General features: G+C 40.6%; 1 protein-coding gene and 1 long non-coding RNA gene across 6 annotated transcripts in view; one reads left to right on the top strand and one right to left on the bottom strand.

Annotated features, from left to right (window-relative positions):
- The window catches only part of SUGCT (succinyl-CoA:glutarate-CoA transferase), a 485,165-nt gene that overhangs the window by 207,237 nt on the left and 255,457 nt on the right, over positions 1-22,471 (bottom strand). The gene's annotated exons all lie outside the window — the stretch shown is intronic.
- LOC311516843 lies at positions 2,295-22,445 on the top strand. Its single transcript, XR_014710511.1, has 3 exons — positions 2,295-2,476; positions 5,983-6,034; positions 22,349-22,445. It is a non-coding gene; the product is annotated as an uncharacterized lncRNA (long non-coding RNA).

Below are 22,471 nucleotides of genomic sequence, written 5' to 3' on the forward strand. Positions count from 1 at the left end.
GCTATCTTTGGCTTTAATTCAAACTGTTGTCCTGAGCATTGCAACATGGCGACAATTCAAAAAGCTCTGCTGATGTTCTCCAGAAAATTTCAGTGTTTCATCAGTTACTGAAGTAACAAACCTACTAGATGGGTTCTTTTACACCAGAGTATTGGGGGTGGCGGGGGAGGGGGCAGCACAGGGGAATAAACATCAGAGCACAAAACCCATGGAAACAAATGCGAAAAAATAGAGTAGCCATCTCATTCCCTTCACTTTGCAAGTAGCAGTGGGTTGTTAAAAGAGTAGCTCCTTCATTTAAGGTTAGGCTTCAGCATTTGTATCATTGCACTAAGTTTTATTACAAATGTACTATTCTGACTTTATCTGCAAGGTGACAAAAATTTCAAAGAATATAGAACTCATGCTTGGCCAACCCCCCGGGCAGTGTCACGTCACGCACTAGCGAGGGCAGGATCTTGGTTGGTCAGAATTGTGGGAATTAGAAGGGTCTTTGTCAAACTAGTATATGGATTCCATTACAAATCAGCACAGCTACGCAACTGTTTATCCATTATAAAAGTATTTTAATACCAAAATGTTAGCACTGCCTTCCTCCCGCATATTCTGCCTTTGAGGGCCAGATCACAAACTGTGGCCAAGCCGCACTTGGCACAGAACACAGAGTGAGGGAAAAGTTTCAGAGTAACAGCCGTGTTAGTCTGTATTCGCAAAAAGAAAAGGAGTACTTGTGGCACCTTAGAGTGGTTAGTCTCTAAGGTGCCACAAGTACTCCTTTTCTTTTTAGTGAGGGAAAAGGTGGCTCCAAGTGTAACTTAGAAAAGTCTTAGCGTTTTTTCAGGTGGTTAAAATTTCTGCTGGCTGGGAATCACCCCCTCCAGTCTCTGCCCACACCTGTGGCTTCCCAAGAATACATTTTACACATAAAAGGGTGATGGTAAGTGGAGTGGCTGGTGTGGAACTGACTACATTGGCTTTATTATTATTTTTTCTATTTCACAAGTCTCCCTAGTTGGCCAGTTAGGGTAGCTCTCTGTCCCCTTCATGCCACCAAAGCAACACAGATGGGATGGAACAGGAAGCTAGGCCTTTGAGTCTTTTGAGATGGATTTTTTTTCCATTAACCTTCTTTCAGGACTTGATGCTAAGTACCCCTAAGCCTGCTGAATCTGAGTTGAGGTTGTCCAACATCTCTCTAAGTGAGGGTGGCACTAAAATATGTAGTATCACATGCTCTATGTAAGATCAAACATTTGTTTCTTTCACCAAACAGAAGTTGGTCTAATAAAAGATACTATCTCATCCTCCTTGTCTCTCTAATATCCTGAGACCAACATGGCTACAACAACACTCCAAACCACATATGGTGAGGGTAAGTCTAGGATATCTATTCTCATTGATAATAGATTATTTTTTCCCATTTCCTTTCAAACTGGTCTGAGTTCTGCACACACCTTATTAAAGGGAGTGACTACATCCTCAGTAAGAACCAACATTGCAAACAGCCTGCAGCCTGAGTGTAGAGGTTATCAAATTCAATGGAATTGCTCAGTGAAAAGCACTACACTTGGGAGTGTTTGCAGGAGCAAGTCTTAAATCAGGATTGAAACACAAGTTTCCTGAAAAAGAGATTAAAAATACAAAGGACTACAGTAGAGATTAGAACTACACAGGAGACTGAAAGATTGCATTTACTCTGGTACATTTAATACATATAATTTACCAATTTTGCAGCTCCACCTTCAGTAGCAACAGTGGAGGGCTGCAATATAGAAAGGACCTGGGCATGTTTACCACTATGTTGTCTAACCCTGTCTACACAGTGGCCTCCACCTATTACAAACACCAATTGAACTGCGAGGTTGGCAGTCATATTTTCCTAGTGTTGACAATGCCTAAGAAGCTGGACTATGTCACTCAGCATTTCCACAGTTTAAACTGTGGCTTTCAAGCAAACCACCTGGCATATGATATGGATCAAGACCATTAGTCATTTTCCCCATCCTAGAAAACCTTGACAATACTGCAAATTGTAATTAGAATCTGTATAAACAATGCCTTTGCAACTAGCTGGACAAAATTAAACTATGGGAGATAAGAAGTGAAAATGCATTAGTCTTGTAGGATCTTCAAAAGGCAGTTCACCAAGTGATTGCACCTAAATTACTGAACCATCTGGACTTCAGTAAATGCTATTTGTAACCCTATGCCACAGAATCATCAGTCATTTATCAAAACATGTTTGTTCAGCTCCAGCCTTCAGCATTGGTGGCTAGAGCACTTCACTGCTGTGCTGCAGTAAACCAGGAGTATTACTTCATGGGACTGATTGTTGCTGGGATTGACACAAACCAACAGCAAGACAACCAGCCTTTGGCATATAGAAAGCACTTCCAAGGAAGCAATTAGCTTTTTAGATGCCGCTGCTTGCACAAGAAGGGGAAACAGCTTTTGGGGAAAGGGACGGCAGCCCAGGGTAGGTTGTTTACAAATCAACAAAAAGAGATTGATAATTCCTGAGTTATTTCCATTTACAGCAAGGCAGAGGAAAGGGAGAAGTCTGTGCATGGATGGAAACGTTTTCATGTTGCATTAATAATTTCAGTAACTTCTCAGATAATATCTTAGAAATTTAATGGTTACAGTGTGGTCAGGAAATGAACAGTAATGAACGGTGTTGAATCATTTCATCTTTAAATACAGAAAGAACAAAGTCTAATAATTATCCACAGCAGCTTAAATCCTATAAAACGCAAACGGATTTGCCATTAGAGAGAGAATATATATATATACTAAGAAAACTTGTGGCCAAAATCTTAAAGAGTTAATTTGGGGAGGCTGGTATCAAAACCCCTGCTCTAAGCATTAGTTCAAGAGCTCTTGATTCAAGTATATGGTAGAAAAGCCAGTATGCTTTTATCAGATATCAATGTTTATAGAAACAATATAATACAGCATTTTGTTAAATGTATATTTTACACCAGATCAAACTGTAAATTGAAACATCTGTGTCCAAGTTAATCTCAGATATAACATAGAGATTATCTGAATTGCGTTTCCTTTTGTGACCTTTTTAGATGTGGCTTTTTTAAAGGGGGGAGGGATAATTTTCTTAAGCTTTTATTCCTATGCAACAATGCCAATGGTTCAACGTAACAGAAATATCTTTAAAATCACCCAGATGAATTGCCAATGACATTTAGTATTTTTCCAATATTGTTATACTGGGAGCTCTAAAAAAATAAACTATAGTCATTTAAATAGAGGCATGTAGCTCTAAGCAAGTTACAGGTCATTCATGACACATTCAATTAAAACTATTTTATGAGCAATACTCATATTCTGAAAAAAAACCCAAAAGGTAGATGGCTCATGAATTAAGCCATACTGCTTGGAAAATTAACTTTAAAAAATAGATAAACATAGCTTGGTTTCTATGCTTTTTAAAGAAGAGATTTTAAAACTCCTTTGTTCCAGTCTTCAGGATACAGAGGAAAGAAAATAGAAGTAAGGACTGAAGACTTTTTTTTATTATTATTATTTTTATTATTTATTGGATCAGATTATCTATAAATGAATTTCATGTTCTACTGAAACAATTGTTTCAATATAGAAATTTTAACCAAAAAAAAATGAAACAAAATTATTGTAGTACCTATTGTAAATTAGGCTGACTGGGAACAGCTGAATGTCTTAGGAGATTGACAATAGGGTATAGAAATTCAACTTTACAGGGCCACTTCACATCTATTGATGATCCTTAAATGGCTTATGACATATATGTTTAGTATTAGAATTGACTACTCTAGATACATTTACCATTCTAAGAACTATTCTAAGCCTCCAGAATAATGATTCTCAGACTTCTTACCATCAGGCCTCACTTTTAGGGTTAGACGCAGGCTTGCTGATGTTCCTTTGCATAAGACCTAACTGGTAGGATCTTATTCTCTATTTCAAAGTTAATGTCAGTTGGCTGGAATAGAGTATCTCTGTACTGGGATGTGACAGAGAACAAACCACATCTCTACAAAGTCAGCTGCTCAAGAAGAGATGAAGATCCCACTTCCCCAACTTGCAGCAGGTACTGAATCATTCTACAGTTTACAGCCATGTGCAGTATACAACCGACTATGTCCCACCTGCCAGCAGAGCTACTTTTGTATTATAACTCCATTAAAAATGTTACAATTGTTAGCGCTGTATACTGTACTTTACATCCCTTGCTCTTTAATAAAATGTCAAACTGAGTGAAATTTTTTTCTTATCTAATATTTATTTCACGAAATCTTAGCAAATGAAGGTTATTAATCATTGGAACAACTTCCTAAGGATCTCCATCACTGACAATTTTAAAATCAAAATTGCATGTTTTTTCTAAAAGAGATGTCCTAGATCAAACATGAATTAATTCAGGGAAGTCCTATGGCCTGTATTATGCAGGAGTTCAGAGCAGACGATTATAGTGGTCCAGTGGCTTTATAATCTATGAATCTATAAGTACTATAGGTGGCAAGCTGCTGTACTGTGTCAGTGTTGACAAAACAGCTTTAAAAAAGTAAATAGCTTAAGGAATCAATAGCATAAATAGATCAACTGGTATTTTGATGCTGATTGACTTTGGTAGAACAGTTCAGATCTGCACCCCATCTCCTCTCAGGGGTTTCCTCCTGGGAACACACCATTGCCAGAGGGGAGCAGTGTGCAACCTGTCACCTCCTCCCAAAGAGGACCTGGTGCCAGACAGAAAAAGAAAACCACCAGTGAGATCACCATGTTTTTTGCAGCTCTTGTTTGTGGGAGTGGGCTATCAGTATCTGCCCACCCCATCACCAGATACCCTTTGCATCTTTGGTGGGGATAGACAATCAGGCTCCCGAGTAGTGCTGGTAAGGGGGAAACAAAACTTTTTTTCTTCCATGAAAAATTTCGGTGAGAATTAACAAAAAATTCACATTTACATTTTTCAAAAAAATTTTAGATATTTTTGGCAGAAATTTTAAAAATGGGTTTTGGCTGAAATTTTTCAAATTTAGGATATTTGTTGAAAAATCAAAATTTCTGCAGAAAGCAGACACTTTCAATGAAAAATTTTGTTTGGTTGAAAAATCAATATTCCATCGAAAAACAGTTTTGATAGAAAAATGTTGACCAGCCCTATTCCCCAGGTCTCTGCATATCTAGCAGAGGCATCAAAGAAGTCTCCCACTGGTGGCCGGGGGAGAAGGGGAAGGAAATGGCCTCTGACAAGCTCCTGCTGAAGTTGTACTTCCTTATGTTTGTTTTAAATCTGCTACCTATTCATTTCATTGGGTGACTCCTGGTTTGCATTATATAAAGGGTAAACGACACTTCCTTATTCATTTTCTCCACACCAATCATGATTTTATCAGCCGCTATAATACTCCCCCTTAGTCATCTCTTTTCTAAACTGAACAGTCCCACTCTTTAATCTTTTCCTCATACGGAAGCCGTTCCATACCCATAATCATTTTTGTTGCCCTTCTCTCTATTGTTTCCAATTCTAATATATCTTTTATGAGACAGGGTGACCAGAACTGCATGCTGTATTCATTGTGTGGATGTACCATGGATTTGTATAATGGTGTCATGTCTTTATTGTCTTATTATCTATCCCTTTCCTAATGGTCCCTAACATTGTTATCTTTTTTGACTGCCGCTGCACACTGAGCAGACATTTTCAGAGAACTGTCCTCAATTACTCTAAGATCTCTTTTCCTGAGTGGTAACATCTAATTTAGAACCCATAATTTTGTATCAATAGATGGGATTTATGTATTCCAATGTGAATTACTTTGCACTTATCAACAATGAATTTCAGCTAACATTTTGTTGCCCAGTCACTAAGTTTTGTGAGATCCCTTTGTAACTCTTCGCCGACAACTTTGGACTTAATACAATATTACTCAAGATGGCTATCTGCAAACTTTTGCTCCCTCACTGTTTATCCTTTTTTTCCAGGCCATTTATGAATATGTTGAACAGCACTGGTCCCAGTACAGATCCTTGGGAGGTACGCTCTATTTATATCTCTCCACTGTGAAAAGTGACTATTTATTCCTACCCTTTCTTTCCTTTCTTTTAACCTGTTACTAATCCATAAGAGAACCTTCTCTCTTATCCCTTAACTACCTACCTTGCTTAAGAGACTTTGGTGAGGGACCTTGTCAAAGGCTTTTGAATGTCTAAGTACATTACATCCACTGGAACACCCTTGTCCACATGCTTGTTGACGCCCCCCATGCCCTCAAAGAATTCTAGTAGATTGGTGAGGCATGATTTCCCTTCACAAAAGCCATGTTGACTCTTCACCAACATATCATGTTCATGTATGTGTTTGATAATTCTGGTTTTTTACTGTAGTTTCAAACAATGTGTCTGGTAATGAAGTTGGGATAAGTGGCCTAATTGCAAGGCTCACTTCTGGAGCCTTTTTTAAAAAATTGGCATGTCCTCCTGTTCTAAGCATGCTGTACTATGGACCATAGACAGATCTGTTTACAAGAATCCTAGGAGCAATTTGATCAGAGATGATCCTGCCATTTATCCTTTTGATGCGTACCAGGAAACGAATATCATTATTATTGTATACTGAGAATTGATGGAAAGCATTTTGGACTTCAGTAAGGTTGTGATCACATCCCTGAAGTATCCTAGTTCATTTAAATGTGATCTTTCAATAACCAGGGAGTCAGGTTCAGAGATCCCAGGTTGTGATTGAATAGACAGCCCTGAGATGATAAATCCAGAGCGGAGCACAGTGGTGGTGAAAGGGCCACAGACATATCCAGGAAGTCTGAAAACCAGGGGTCCCTGGCCAGTGTTGTGCAATCACAGTCACTGTAGCCTGTCATGTCCATATGAGTTGGATGGTGCATGTTATCATGGGAATAGCAGAGCCCATGGCCATACCTGGGAGAAGGTGTTGATTTCCTTGGCTCAATGATCTCTCCTCCTGACATAGAAGTTGTTCATTTTGGTATTGGAACTGGATGCAAAGAGATCCCACATTGGTTTTCCAAAAGTCTGGACTGTGCAGTCGAACTCCCTCTGGTGGAAACATCACTTCTGCCGGCCTGCTGTGGCATTCAGTTTTCCTTTGGTATGCACGCTCTGACTGACAGAATGTTTGTCTTGGCCCACCTGAAGAAGGTCATGGTTTCTGCCTGTAATAAGCTTGGCTGCATGCCCCCCTATCTATGTATGCCATGGCAGTTGTGTTATCAGTGAATATAGAAGTGTGTGTCTGGATTTCAAGGCAGGGAAGAATGCATGAAGGGCCAAGTGAACTGCCCGCAGTTCCAAACAGTTTATGGTGTACTGGGATTCCGTTCACAACCACTGACCTATGTCATGTTGTATGAGCTCCCCATCCCTCACAGTATGGTGTCTCTCTGCAGTTCTGCCAACTGGATATTGTCTGTGAATCTTGTCGGTTGGAACCACCATCTGAGGGACCTTTTCACAGTGGAGGGAAGTCTTCCAGTGTGAGAACTAGAATTGTGAATGTGAGCAGGGAAGCTCAGCAGGTAGTACTGCAGACACCTGAGATGAAACTTTGCCCCTGAGACTAGGTATATGCATGAAACAAACATGCCTAGTAGGTGAAGTAAATCCTTCATAGGGGAGTGTGGACTGTGAAGGATCTTGTATGCTTGCTCCAGAATCAGTGAGTGACTGGCTCTGGAGAGGAAGGCCCTGTGGAGTGCGGTGTCCAGCCAAACCCCAGGTGTTCTGTTGTCTGTGTGGGGACAATCTGGCTTTCCTCCAGATTGATTATAAACCCATGTTGCTGAAGGGTGTGTGTTGTCAGTTGTGTGTCCCTGACTGTCTTCTGTGGGGAAGGGTCTCTTACCAGGATGTTGTCAAGAGAAGGGTATAGATGTTCCCCTTTTTTGACAAAGGGATGCCACTATAACCCCCAGAAACTTTGTGAATACCTTGGGAGCAGTGGCAATATCAAAAATAAAGGCTTTGTACAGCATATGCCAAGCGCCATATGCAAACCTCGGGAACCATCTGTGGCAGGAAGGATGGAAATATGGAGAAACACCTCCTTTAGATCCACAGAGGTTAGGAAATCCCCCTGGGTGATAGACACTATGGTGGAGTGAGCAGTCATCATTTTGAACCTGTGGAAGTGGATGAGCTTGTTGAGAGTCTTTAAATCCAGTAGCATCCTATCCACCCCAATTTCTTCAGAACCAGGAAAAGTATGGAATATAAGCCTGGTCTGGAACAGGCTCTCTCACCCCAATTTGGATAAGGTGATTGATTTGCCAGAATATAGCCTTCCTCTTGTGTGGCTTGAGGGAGAGGGGAGAAATCTAGAGTGGGGGATCCTTTTAAATTCTATGGCATAGTTTGGAAATGATGTCTCTCACCCATTTGTTTATAGTGGTGACAAACCAGGTGGGAACAAAAAGAGACAGGAGAGGCCTCCCCAGGAAATGTTGGCAGGAAGATGGTAGTCATTGATTGCTCTTAGGGGCATTCCTGGAGTAGAAGTTACCCCTTGGTTTATTGGACCTGACTTTACCCCTTCTACTCTTAAAGAATCTGTTGTCTCTCCTATCACATCTATATCAGGTTCCATAACCCTGAAAGGACTGTCTCGGGTGGAAAGATAGCTTAAAAACTCTCTTTAGAGTTTTGTGATCATTACCAGTGAAGAGAGACTTTTTGGTTTTGTCCTGTGCTTTGGAAGAAGCTTTTCCTATTGGCTCCCCAAAAAGTTTCTCTCTCAAGTTTGCTACCGAAACCTGTACTGTGAAAAAATCTGCCTTCCATGTCCGTAGCCATAGAAGTCTTTTAGCTACTATTTTGGATGCCATCAATCTGGGGAGAATCTGAAAGCATTGATCAAGGCATCTGAAACTAGAAGAGATATTAGGGAAATTGTCTTTAAAGAGGCCCCAAAGCCCCAACTCCCTTCACTCTATCTTTTCAGGGATGTCAGAGAGCAGGGGCTCAAGATAAGCCATACTGCTCTGGCAAAAAAAGTGGCTATTGCTGAAGTTCTGAGGGATGCTGAAGCCATTTCATAGCCCCTGCAGAGAGCTGGTTCCACCCTTCTGTCTAGAGATATCTTTGGGAAGGAAGTCCCCTTCAGTCAAGAAGATAGCGTTCTTGACATGATTGCATCCATTTCAGGTAAAGCAGACAAGAATGCTTTTGATTGGTGGATTTTATAGAAGGTTTTGGCTCTTTTGATCTGATGCTTTGCCTCCATTGGGCTTTCACATTGCATCTTTGTGGTCCTAAACTGGGCATTCAGGATGAGAATGTAAGGGTCAGGTTTAGAGCCAGGAGGAAAATATTGTTATGTGTTTTCTGACTCCTTGACCTCCTTCTCATTCCCCTTTTCATCCTTTACAGCCAAATGCCCAGGGGAGATACCCAAGAAAGTAACTGCCTTTCTCTGAATAGATTTGAAAAAACTGTGCAGGGAACAAGAGCTCCTGGGGATCTTTTTGGGTTTCCTCTGCCTGAGATGCTGAAAGTTTACCCTGATCCAAGGAGGAGTCTCTAGACTTACAGGAGCTGTTTGCTTTATGTCTGTGCTTGTGACCCTTACTCCACTTAGAGGGAGGACTACCAGGAGAGACAGACAGAAAGATTCAGAGTAATAAGAATCTGAGTGGGCACGCCTATGCTTGTGCTTTCTACTCTTATGTCTTTTGCAAGGTCTGATCAGATCATAGACAGAGGAAGAAGAGAAAGAGGGGAATAACTCTTCAGATAAGCTCTCTCTCCTGTGACTCCTTGGGAATCTGTCCTGGCACTTTTCGACCTTTTTTCCCCTGCTTTGGCTCTGGAAAGGAGGAGGGGGAAGTGGATGAGAATAACCTCTATGTAATTTTTTCCTGTGCCTCATTTTTTTCATTGGATGCCACTGTGGGGACTATAAAATGGCTGCCGAGGAGGCAGTGCCAGGAGTCTGGGGTAAAATGGTTACCTGTGGAACACGGGATCCTGGCTCCAAAATGTCCACCATGACCCTGATACAAAGGAAAGAGGGGCATTGGCGGGAAACTGTTGTCTCTGGACAGCTGGTGGTTCTCAGGACTCCCGAGAAATACAGGATTGTCCTGACCACAGCTTGCCCACTGGCAGGGAGGGGAGGTCCCCAGCAACTTGCACAGCTCCTGTTGTGGGGCTTTAGCTGGTGGAGAGAAGGTGGCCAGAGTCCCTGAGGTTTTCCCCTGCACCAGTTCTACTGACTGGAGTTCCCAAGGACCCCATGGTTCACCCTCCTGGGGTGGCACATCTAGCGATGGTGCCAGTCCATGTCAGTGGCCATGGATTGAATTCCCAATGTCCTAAGCGCCTGGTTCAGTGCCTTGCCTTTCTGAGCCTCTTGCTCATCTGCAGCTGCTCTGTCCTATTGGCGCAGGCCAGAGGCCTGCTTTTAACTGCAGTTGCACCAAGGTTGGGGGAGCAAAAGGAACAGATTTCCCCTTTGATACACTTGGCCAAGCCAACTGAGCACAGGGTACAGAACCTTCTCTTTTGCTTTTTCAGCCATCATCGGGGGCTTAATTTGGGGGAAGCGCTAGGTAATGGTCCCCACAATTACCCAGCATTCCATGAGGTAAATTTTAATGAGCCTTAAAAAGCCAGTAACCCCACACTAAAAAATGGAGAGCTGAGGGGGCGGAAAAGACCTAGGAAAAAATGAATCAGGTTATGGACCGTCTACGGAGGATCCAACTCTGAGCCTGCTATACCTTTGGAGGCAAAAAAAATTCTGAAGGGGCTCTGCACTGGGAGGAAAGTCAGCCTAACCAAACAAAAACATCTGACTCTGCCTACCCCAGAGTGGGGACTGAAGAACTCATCACTACTGAATTTATGGACCATCCCCTGCAGTGAGAATGTTTAGGAGGATGTTTATATCTTCAGTCTCTAAAGAGTTAAAGGAAAGCCACTGTTAACTGCTAAAAATCTATCTGAGATGGTGAAAATATTCTTAACACATTTTTGTTTATGACTGACAAGCTTTTTTTTCTGACTTCAAGAGAAAAAATGGCTAATGGGTTGTTTAAATGTTTCACTTTCCAGTCTGTACTACCCCATTACTAGGGCTCTATATTATAACTAATTCTACCAAGATTTGCAGTTTTTACCCAGCAGCCTTAGGGTTCTAAGAATAACTTATTATTTACGAGCATAGAGTACAAATGATTTAAACAGGGGCTTTCTGGGGGGGAAAAGTGGGGACAGTTCTCTTCACTTTTACCATCTTATTCTGTTTAATGAAGCCACCATCCATTCATCCATCTTAGGAAAGTGTAAGCACCCAAATAAAAAAAATTAATTGCTTGTCCTGGACTGAATCATTAACTCAGTTCCTCCCACATGCAGAAGAGAATCTTATGGGATACATAAAGTGCAGGAAATTATTAGGGGGAAGTTTTTTTTAAAAAAAACAGTGGGGATGTTTATAGTCTCCTCACTTTCATTTACTTCTTAAATACAGAACACAAGAGACTGAGTCCATGTCTTAATGGTGTTCCACAACTATCTATCCAGGTTCTTATATCGTACCCATCTCTAGTATCTTTATCAGCAACAAGATGCACCATGCTAAACTAGCTGCAGCTTTCACGTGATTTTCTGTCACCCTTAGTAGTGTTACTGAAGTTCTAGTCCAGCCTACAGATGTGAAAGGCACGTATCACTATGGGCAGGTTTGCATCTGACACAAACATGTCTAAAGAGAACGTTACTAATCTGAAAAGCAAGCAGCATGGTGCACAATTGATACCTTAGGAAAGAATTTCAGTATTTATCATTGAATATAGTTTTATTCTATGATATAATATATAGCTGCATAAAGGGATCTGAATGCTCCAGGGTTTGTGCGGGCAGAAAAGGATAAGAGGTAGTACAATGAAAACACTGACCTTCCTCCACCAGAGGGTAGGCAACTATCTAGCATAGGCCTAAAGTGAAGCATTGGACAGGGAAGGCACACAGCAAGGCACTCAGAGGATGCTCCACCTCAGCTCATCTCTTCATCAGAAGCAGCTTCTGCCAAGTGGGCTCTTTGGTGCCCCAACCACAACTTAAAGCCGCCATCCACATGCAGAATCTCTGGGGGAGTTCAACAACACAAGCACAGCTTTCTCTTCCTATCAGTCAATTTGCATGTTGCATCTCCCTGCAATACCACAGTACTCTAACTCCAAACAATATTTAGAATGAAGCAGAATCTAAGATTCCTTAAAGAAAAAACTTTCACCCAAAACTTGATCCCAGCTATTTTTGGAGATTCAGAAATAGTATGATGATTTTGTTTTCCACACCTCTGCATTTCTTGCTTCCACCCAGGACTAGAAATAGAAATCCCAGAATACCAGAAGAATGGCTGCTATGGCTCAATCAAAAGTAGGAAAGGTCAAAAACTTTACAAGAAAACCAATGTAAAACTGAGCTGGAAATTTCACAAAACTTAGCTAATACAAATACTTTGGATAGGGAGCCAAACTTTTAATCATAATAAAATATTAATACTTAAGACTTATTCTTTGGGACATGAACAATTATTAGAACATACCAAGGAAGAGGAAACCTGAAATACAATGCTTCTCAGTTTTGATGCTGGGTATGAATCTAATAAAACATAATTTTCAAATTATTTTTAGGGTGCGTTTTTTGTTTGTTTGGGGGAGTTTGGGGTATTTGGGTTTTTTTTTAATCCTTTGCACTGAGATGCAGATAATAGATTCTGGACATGCCCTTAAAATAATTCGATTACTTAGCAGTTGCAAAGCTGATATGCTTCCTGCTTTGCAAGGGCAGTTGCATGACCTGATTTTTAGGCAGGCCTTAACTAGGCCTCCATTTTTGTGCCTGCAGTTTTGAGCATTCTAACAGATACATGGGCAATTTGGGGCCTCTAGATAGCTATGTACTAGATGTGAACTACACCCAAAAGTAAAAAAATAAAATAATTAGAAGTCTTAAAACTGTGAGCCTTTATATTTGGTTGGTGGCTGACAGCCAATCACCTAGGAACCATTTTTAAAGAGACCATAGCCAGAAGATGGAAGTATTTTCCAGGCCGATGGCTCAGATTTGGAGGCCAGATAACAGAGGAACAGCAATGAGCTTCAGCACAAATATAAATAGAGACACACATATACACAAAAGCCCAGGAGAAAGGAAAAATACTCCCAAACCACACAATAGTAATGGGGGAAGGCAGTTTCCTGCAGTACTCCTCATTGTCAGGAAAGGCAGAACTCCCTTTGGCCACACACCAACATTATTGTTTTGTTGGTGGTGAGTTTGTTTGCATGTTATAATATTCCCAGCACTTCAGGTAGATCAGACCCACCTTCCCCCATTCACAGCCAAGTGGTGCACTAGTAAATCCCATGGACACTTCAATTTCAATGTTTGGTATTGAAGGCAGATGGAGCAGAAATGGAGTGTGGGTAACTGTGCTGTTGTCGAGGCAAGAGGCTCTTTTTTATTAACTCCCCTTCACTGCCTCCTCAACTCCCAGCAGTTGCAGAATACTCTGCCAGCACAAAGCCCTCCTTTGCCTTGTCTTCCACAGCAAAATGACCTTTCACCTGGATTGGCTGGCCAGCCACAGAGCACAGTCCCCAGGGCCTACTGGGGCTTGCACAGCTTGGAAGGCCCTATATGCTTTGCTGGATCAGACACTTAGCAGGCAGAGACACAACAACAGGCTGTCAGGGTAGGGGAAGAGAAGAGGATTACATAGTATTTATAGGGATAAGAAAAAAAAACACAAGAGAAATCATGTTTCATTACAAATATGCTACTCAGATTAGCCAAACTTTACATTCTTAACTCAACCAATTCCTTGTTGGACATTGTTTCATAAAACAGAGCACCCCTCCTTTATATTTCTCTATTTATGATACAAATGAGGATAAACTGGAACTTTAGAGGGGGGCGGAAAGAAATCTTAACCAATATGTGACCTTAGCAGATGTAATACAATCTGATTTCCACTACTTTAGCTTACGGATGCTTATGCAACTGCATAGCAGAGCAACTGAGAGACAAAACAATGGAAGTTTTAAAGCTTTATTTATTGCTGGTTCTCAAAACATTCAATCGCCATCATGCTTCAACTGCCAAATCTAAATTGGAGAGTTTAAAAAAAAGTGCTCTTCAGGGGAGCATTAGAGCTCTATAGAGAGGTGTTAGCTCAAAGAGATGGAGCATCTGGCCAGAGACCAACTTCCCTATGAGTCCAGACCGAGTGGACACATATGGATAGCTTTTAGAAAATCACAAATGGTAACAAGCACAGAAAACTCCCTCCCTTACATGTCCAGTCTCCTTGTTTGGCATGCACAATTACACTGTACTTGCTGCCATTAGCAGATTACAGTAAATTCCGCCAGACTCTAAACAATTTTCATATAATCTAATCACTTCCTTATTTATTCATGTTTATCTGCAATTTTTCCTCCTCTTTCAGCTGGATCACTATTTGATATTACAAAGCATTCCAACAGCAGTTTTGCTACTAATTAAGTGCTCAAACGAAGTACATTCATCCCTACTTCCTAAAACACAAGAAAATGTGGTAAATGTCACCCTAGAAGTTTAAGGCATGCTAGGATTAGTAAAATACAAAGTGAAAATCATTATTGCATAGGCTTTCTACACCCCACATCTACAAAGAGTGGAAAGCACACCATCTCACCGTTTAAAATATTTGTGCTTTTGCCTACTCTATAAATGGTCAGCTATTAGTTATAAATATATGCTGAAGTCTTAGTCCTCTCTAAAATAGCCCTGGTACAGACAATACATCTGTAAGTTTCATGAATTTTCTTGCTATAGTTCCATATCTGTTCATTACAAAATTATGCAGTGATATGTTTGGCATTACATGTCTAATGCAGCCATCCACATAAAGTCAGCTGTTACTGCTACTCAGAAATCATCAACACAAATATCTCATATAGATTTATTATTAAATGAATATTTTTCACCACTGGATTCTAGGATTTCTCAGCATTTCCATTATGAACCTTTATTTACAGGATTATGCCTTTAACTTGGCTTTAAAAAGTCACACTAGTTAAAACTTAGCATAGGAAGTAATAGAAATGAGCAAACATGAATGCTACTCCAGTTTCGTGCTCTACCATGGGCCTCGTCCATAAAATTGGACCAATATGTTGATAGAGTGATATTTTTCAATTAAGTTTTGAACAAAATATTTTTCACTTTCTGGATATTTAATAAAAAAGGAAATGCTATTTTCTTGCCAAAATTCACTATACTGAAAAGGGGCCTGCAAGAGGAGGATGAGGAGAAGGGGATAATGGTACCCTCAATAATCAGATGTTCTGACACATTTAGCATGAACCATGAGGTCCAGGGTTCTTTCCCCTCTACCACTGACTGTTCTTAATCATACTTGCTACTTATGTAGCACTTTACAAAATCATTGTGTTATGAAGTAACTAATGTTAACTTCATCCTACAGATGGGGAAAACTACAGGCTGGGTCTTGTGTTCACTAGGAACAAAGGTATGTTCTTAGCTCATGTTAGCTAACACGTAGTAACTAACCTGAGGCAAAATCCTGGTGAAGACAAGGCAGCTGTAGTATTAACACATATTAGCAAGATGAGGTAAACTCTGAGGTTTACCTTGACCTGCAAACAAATGTCAAAACTAGAAACTTGTCTTCCAGAATTAGAATCCATGTTTTCAGACTGCTAGGTCCATGCCTAATCTGTTAGATGTCAGTGTCACCCAGGCAAACTGGCGCAATAAAAAAAGGGCATGTACTATTAATCTGTCCATATTGCTAAGGAGAGATGGAAGAACAAAGACAATTATCAGATACAGAATAACAAAAAAGAATATATAGGGGTAGAAATTCCTCATTTATACTCAATCTAGTTAGGCACAACGGGGTAAGGATGGGCTGAAATCAACATTTCCAAGAAATTTCAGTTCCCTGATGTCAGTGAATAATACAACTTTGATGGACTGAAGAAGAAAAGCAGGAATGACAAAAAAAAGTAGTGGAAAGCAAAGTCAATGGGTAGCTAGGCCATGACTGAGAATTAGGGTTGCCAACTTTGGTTGGATGTATTCCTGGAGACTTCATCACATGACAATCCTGGAGGGCTGGCAACCCTACTGAGAATGAGATGTTCTCCTCCCTCTCTACTTCCTGTAAAAAGAGACTATTGCAAAAGATGGCATAGATAGTAGGTCTATACATTAGAGTGAAGTTCTAGGTTATAGTTAATTATCTTGCTACACTTGGAATCATTTAGCCATGCTGGTGAGGCAAAAAACAGAAGAAACAGGCAAACCCCCATGATGCAGTCTGACCATGAGAGATGAACAATGATTTGAACGTTTCCATCTGGGCAGGAGTCTCACTGCAGCATCATGTGATATACTAGCCAAATGCCAGTTTTCAGTGCCAATCCAACAGAAGACAGCCTTGTCAGCTGGTTTAGGCATTGGCTGACTTACGAAAGTGGACAATGTGAAGGGATAGACAGAAAATTGTAACAAATTCTGTCACATTCCACAGCCATTTAATCATGCTCCTCTTTCATTCACTCCAGGACAGGAGATGGAGAAGGTGGAATTCTTTATTGGATAACATTCCTGGCTCACCCTCATACCATCTGCACTTTCTTTACAAAATAATAAGGTGTAATGGAAAACTGAGTGAAAGTTGGTTATTTTTATTCCCAGGGGTTTGCTATAATTTTTTTTCACCCAGTATTTTGCATTCCTTGAATTTTGCTTTGAGTTTCAGGTTTGAGCAAACTCAAAAATGCAAAGCGAAAAACCCCCACTGAAACTGCCAAGTTTCGTGTTGAGACCATGTTAAATCACTGAAGCTTTGCATGGTTTCAAACTGAGAATCATCTGTCTGACCTAGTTTGCTTGGAAGTTGGCCCACATTTGCCTGAAACTATGCCCAAGTTCACCGAAAAATTCTCCCAGCCTTTGCCACATCAAGAAACTGAAGAAGACAGAAACCACTTTTAAAACTACAGACTTAAATCCAACACATTATAGAAGGTTACAGTGTAGCAAAGGAGATGGTTATCTACAGTCTTTAGATAATGGAGAATAAATAAAGCACTGTGATTTACTTTTATAATTCCTCTTGAAAGCTTCCTTCAAGGGGTATTATAATCTTGTCTTGATTTCATGTTAACAAATTTTTGAAAATTTGTTACAATTTTTCAATTTTACAGGAAAGTATTTTAAGTTAGAGAACTTGATTTGGATCAGACCCCTCTCTGATTTATCAGTGACATTAAAAAAGGCCTTTCCTTCCTTTCTATGTCCAGCCTACCCCACTGTGGATCAAAAGCCTCAGAGCAGATTCTGATGGCAACTTCATTTTTTGCAAGATGATCTTGTGTCTTGATAACTTCTCTACATTTGGGATCTATGTGTGAATCACATGAAAACGAGAGACTGCATTCAGAGGTGACAAAATGCTACTGATATGCTTTGTCCTCCTTTACTTCCTTAGGTTATCTTTTATCTGAACATGTCCATCTCTTTTAACCTTTCCAGATTAGACCTTTGCTAAACACTTCAGGCCTGATTTTTAAAGGTGCCGAACACTGGCAGCTTCCATTGACCTCAACTGTGGATTTGTATGCATTCTTCACCTTTGAAAATCTGAACATTCATCTTTTTTTTTTTTAAAGACTCCTTTAAACTCCAATATAATTATGTTTTTTTCAAAATGTACATCTTGGCTAAGTCTATACATGATATGGACATTTTACTGCCTAACCAAAATACCAGTCTCCTGGATTTCAAGGATATGCCTATAAAACCAGACACTATTGTATATCTGAGACTGATGGTAATTCTTCTCTCCTCCTGTCTACCCCACTCACTTAGTCCAAGCTCCAACTTACCCAGAAGATGAGAAGCTAAGCTTTATTTGACCTAGCACACCATGCACTCTGACCAGAAAGAGTCTTTTTGCTGTTATATAATTGTTACAATCATAATAATGCACTTGATTCTGATGAGCGGAATCTACTCACTGTATACAATGGTAAAACCCATTCCTATCACGGTCACACCCTGACCTAATACAACACAAGTTACTTGCCCCCACCCCCGAAAATTCACCTCTTTGGTTTTCACACTTTCTGGAATGTTTGGTAAACACCTCACCTTTGCATTGGGTTCTGTAACTGACAACATGTCAAAAATCTAGCCCTGATTCAGGAAAACTTAAATCCATCCCTATTCAGGAAAGCATTTAAGCACATGCTTAAAGTCACACTGAAGTTATGCACATGCCTAAGTGCTGTTGCTGAATAGGGATGCTTTCCTGAACAGGGGCCTATAACAGCACATTTATTTTAACAACTAGTGGCCTCTCACTTGTTAAAACACAACCATGAACAACAAGATAGTGGCTCTTTTTTGAAAGGTGATTTGTGCTGACAACACAGCAAGAGCAAGAGGAAAACAGAAGAGATTTATCATGAGGAATGTGCAGAAAAACGTGCAAGAATTGTAACAACTGCCAAAGATACTAGACAAAAACACTTCGGATAAATGCAATAAGGAATCAGAAGGCCTTGAGGTAATTATAACTTTCAATCCTTGGTGTGTGACCTACTTGTGAAAGGCTGTGAATGCAGTTAGTCCCCTAAGCATGGCATTGCAGAATCTGTGAACTCCCTACAAGCACCATATACACCTAGATCTATCATTATGATGATGGAAAGTGGGGGGGAGGGGCATGTGTTCAACTTTATAAAAAGTGTGAGCGTTAACAGGCCCTTCAAGAAAATGCAAGAAGCAGTGCAGGGAATGCACGCTCCAGGTGTGTTACATGCAAGCTCCCTGAACAGCAGCACGCAGGAGGCAGAAAGAGGCAGGATATGGGCATGTTGAGGGAGAGGCAGGGCCCAAGTATCCACCAAACCATGGGTCCACTTGTACTGATCCTCCTGGGTGTGCTTCCATAAGGGCTCAGAGAGCCTACTTCATTTACTGGGAAGAAGTAGCCGCTACAATGTGGCTCCCACTGTATATCAGCTTTGTATCCCATATAACTAGTTAAGCCAGGTGCAGGATCCTGGATTTGCCCAACTGCAAACTTACATAATAAAACCCCACTTCAAGTCGAGTGGAATAACTGTCCAGAATTGTTACAATGCACCACAACGTGCAACTTGCAATTGCTCCTATTCTGAACCACTCTGCTCAGAGCAAAGTTATGTTAAAAAACAAACATCATTACAAGAGGGTTCCACCACATTCCTTTGTCCAATTACATGCTGCCAATTTAGGTTTATGAGCTCTAGCATCTGAATAATAAGGAAAAACCCAACAAGAAAGGTTTCTTTTTTTTTTAAATATGTAATTTTTTCCTGTTTTTACACCAATTGACTTGCTCAGTCAGCTTGTTTTATTTTATAGCAATCATAGAATATCAGGGTTGGAAAGGACCTTAGGAAGTCATCTAGTCGAACCCCCTGCTCAAAGCAGGACCAATCCCCAATTTTTGCCCCCTAAATGGCCCCCTCAAGGATTGAACTCACAACTCTAGGTTTAGCAGGCCAATGATCAAACCACTGAGCTATCTCTCCTCCCAATCATCATGATCCACTGGGAATACACCTAAATATATATGGGTGCTACATGCACACACTATAGTAAAATTAGAATACATGTGTAAACTTCAGCTGTATTTACTTATTTGTTGTAAGCACCATCCCTAATGGAAAATAGACCATGTCTCCTTCTTAATGGGTTGATTAGGACCATATGTTTCACTGTGTCTTATGCGTTTGAGGACTTTGCAGATATTTTCAAAACCAAATTACTAACAGTTGACTAAACTTATTTCCCCAGTGAAAACTGTTGGCTACTAACTTAGTGAATCTGAACACACTTGTCCCTAAATATGCAGGTAATCACCATAGAGCCATATGTCTGAAGTGAAGGGGCAGAAGGGAGCGAGTTTCATATATGATGGTAATGTATTCTGTAGTCAGATGACTTTGTTTACCCAAGTAACCCAGTATTACATCACTTTTCCTACAGAGATAATTTAAAAAGTAATTTTTTTAAGAGACAGTTACTTAATGTGCAACTTGTCACCACCATCAGCTTCAGAATAATAAAATACATGTGGAAAATCCCTTGCAGCAAGCCTTCTGCAACACAGATTCTTCCCTAGTCTGTGTCAGAGGGTGTTTATGTCTCTGAAGGAAATGCTATCTCTTCTTCTTTCACACACCCACTCACTAAAGGCCATGCAGCAGAACACTTTTTTGTGATTCGTCTGCTGTATGCATGGCATCAAACTACTTGAATTAAGGAAAAATTACTGTTGTTTCTTAGGTAGGCTCTGTGCTTTTTTAAAAAAACAACAAAATACTTATATATAAATTAATAATAGTATTTATCTCTATAGCAATCTCCAACCTAGGATCATAAACTGCTTTGCACATACAGTGAATTAAAGTTTGCATCACACCTGCCATATAGGTAAATATGATTAACCATATTTTACAAATAAGAAAAATGAGACACAATGAGGTTAAATGACTTGCCAAAGGTCAGTCAGAAAATCTGTGGAAGAAGCAGGCTGTCAGAAACTGACAAGCGGATAGTCATGCCTAGTGGTTCATAGAATCATAGAATATCTGGGTTGGAAGGGACTTCAGGAGATCATCTAGTCCAACTCCCTGCTCAAAGTAGGACCAATCCCCAACTAAATCATCCTTCAACTAAATCATGGTTGAAGCAGCAGCAGTCAAACCTGGTGTTTGGAGCAGTGGCAGTCATGCCCAGTTGTTGGGCTGGGGACCAGAGCCAAGGGCAAAGCAGGAATCAGGAACCAAGAGCAGGCTTGGAACAAGGCAAAAGCATGTGCAGTCTGTCCCAATGAGGTTGCAACATTGAGCAGACTAGAGTGGCTGCTCTCATTGGGAGCCAATATCCCTGGCCTTTGGGTCACCAGTTAGACCTTTGCCTGTGAATGGGCTGAGTCCTGGTTGATTGACATGGAGCTCTCAGGTTTCAGGCTCCAGGATGACTCATCAGACTCAGCACCAATGATCAGGCTCAGGCTCAAATTAGGGGTGCAGGGGGTGTAGCAATAGCCCGTGGCTTGAAGTGGTTCCCATCATATTCAGGGTTTACAGTTTGATTCAATGGCTCTCAGCACCCCCGCTATACAAATTGTTCCAGCACCCCTGCATCAGGCTAAGAGATGACTCATTACACTGGCATTGAAACCCAAACTCCAGACCTCCTATCTACTGCTTGAACCACAGAATCTTCCTTCGACTGTTAAATGGGTCACTTTTTGTGCTCACTAATGGCCTGGTCTTGCAAGGGTCTGGGTAACTCCTGAGAGGAGCTGAGACCCCTCATGTCCCTTTAACTTCAATGGGAAGTAATGGTGCTTGGCCTCAGGCCCTAATGTAGAGACTGAACACATTTTCTAAAGCTATGGAAATTGCTCCCTAGCATAGTAAAGGTTTCCTAGCACAGCTCTGCCAATGCAGCTTATGATTCACCCACATAACTTCTACAACTAGTCCTGGGCTTCTTGTGTGCAGATATTGCCAACTGTGTTGAACAGGAAGCAGTAAAAGGGCCTGCTATACCCTCGGCTATACCAGTAAAACTCCAGTGAAGACAATAGAATTGCATCAACATAAAACCTGTGTAATGGAGAGAAGCATATATAGGAAATAAAGATTTAGCCATACATTGGGTGATTTTATCGTCACTTGGTAATTACAAACAAGTTGTCTAATGCCTACTTAGGGATCTTCAGCTACATCTTGAAAAAGTTATTTTCCAGTGTGCTTGAATATTGACAAACTCATATTTCTTTTCATCAGCAAAGACTCCTTCTTAAAACACCTGGCAAAACACAATGATGGGCCAGCAGCCGCATATGGGTTAAAAAAAGAGGATCCACTAGTACATTAACCTTTTCCAGTTTGCATCTGAAAATCCTAACATAACCTTTTATGGGACAGAACATTTTCAAGGCAGAATTCTTGAAACTAAAAGATGTTAAACAGATGTACTGTACACTCTTCCAGGTTTAAATCATGAAAAGTGCACTTGCAGTCTGTGTGTTGTAGCCCCGATTTTTTTAAAATAACGTTTGGATACTGCAAACAAAAAATATCTATATTATCCACTTTATGGGGGAGAGGGGACAACACATTTTAAAATGATTCTTTTTTTCTACCAATAGCTATTTAAGTTATGCATTTTAAAATAAGTCTTATAGTCAGAGAAACCTCTCTCTCTCTCTCTCCACGTGCTGCAGGTGCTGGCAACCTGATCCCAGATGTTTGTGCAAGGAACCATCCACTGTAGAAATAGGCAAGAATGGCAGCAGAAAGCAGAAATAAATAAAAACTGACCTCCTGACATTTCAGCTCACGTGTGC

The sequence above is a fragment of the Lepidochelys olivacea genome (genome assembly GCF_965140295.1).
Source record: "Lepidochelys olivacea isolate rLepOli2 genome assembly, chromosome: 2".
Lineage (NCBI taxonomy): Eukaryota > Metazoa > Chordata > Testudines > Cheloniidae > Lepidochelys > Lepidochelys olivacea.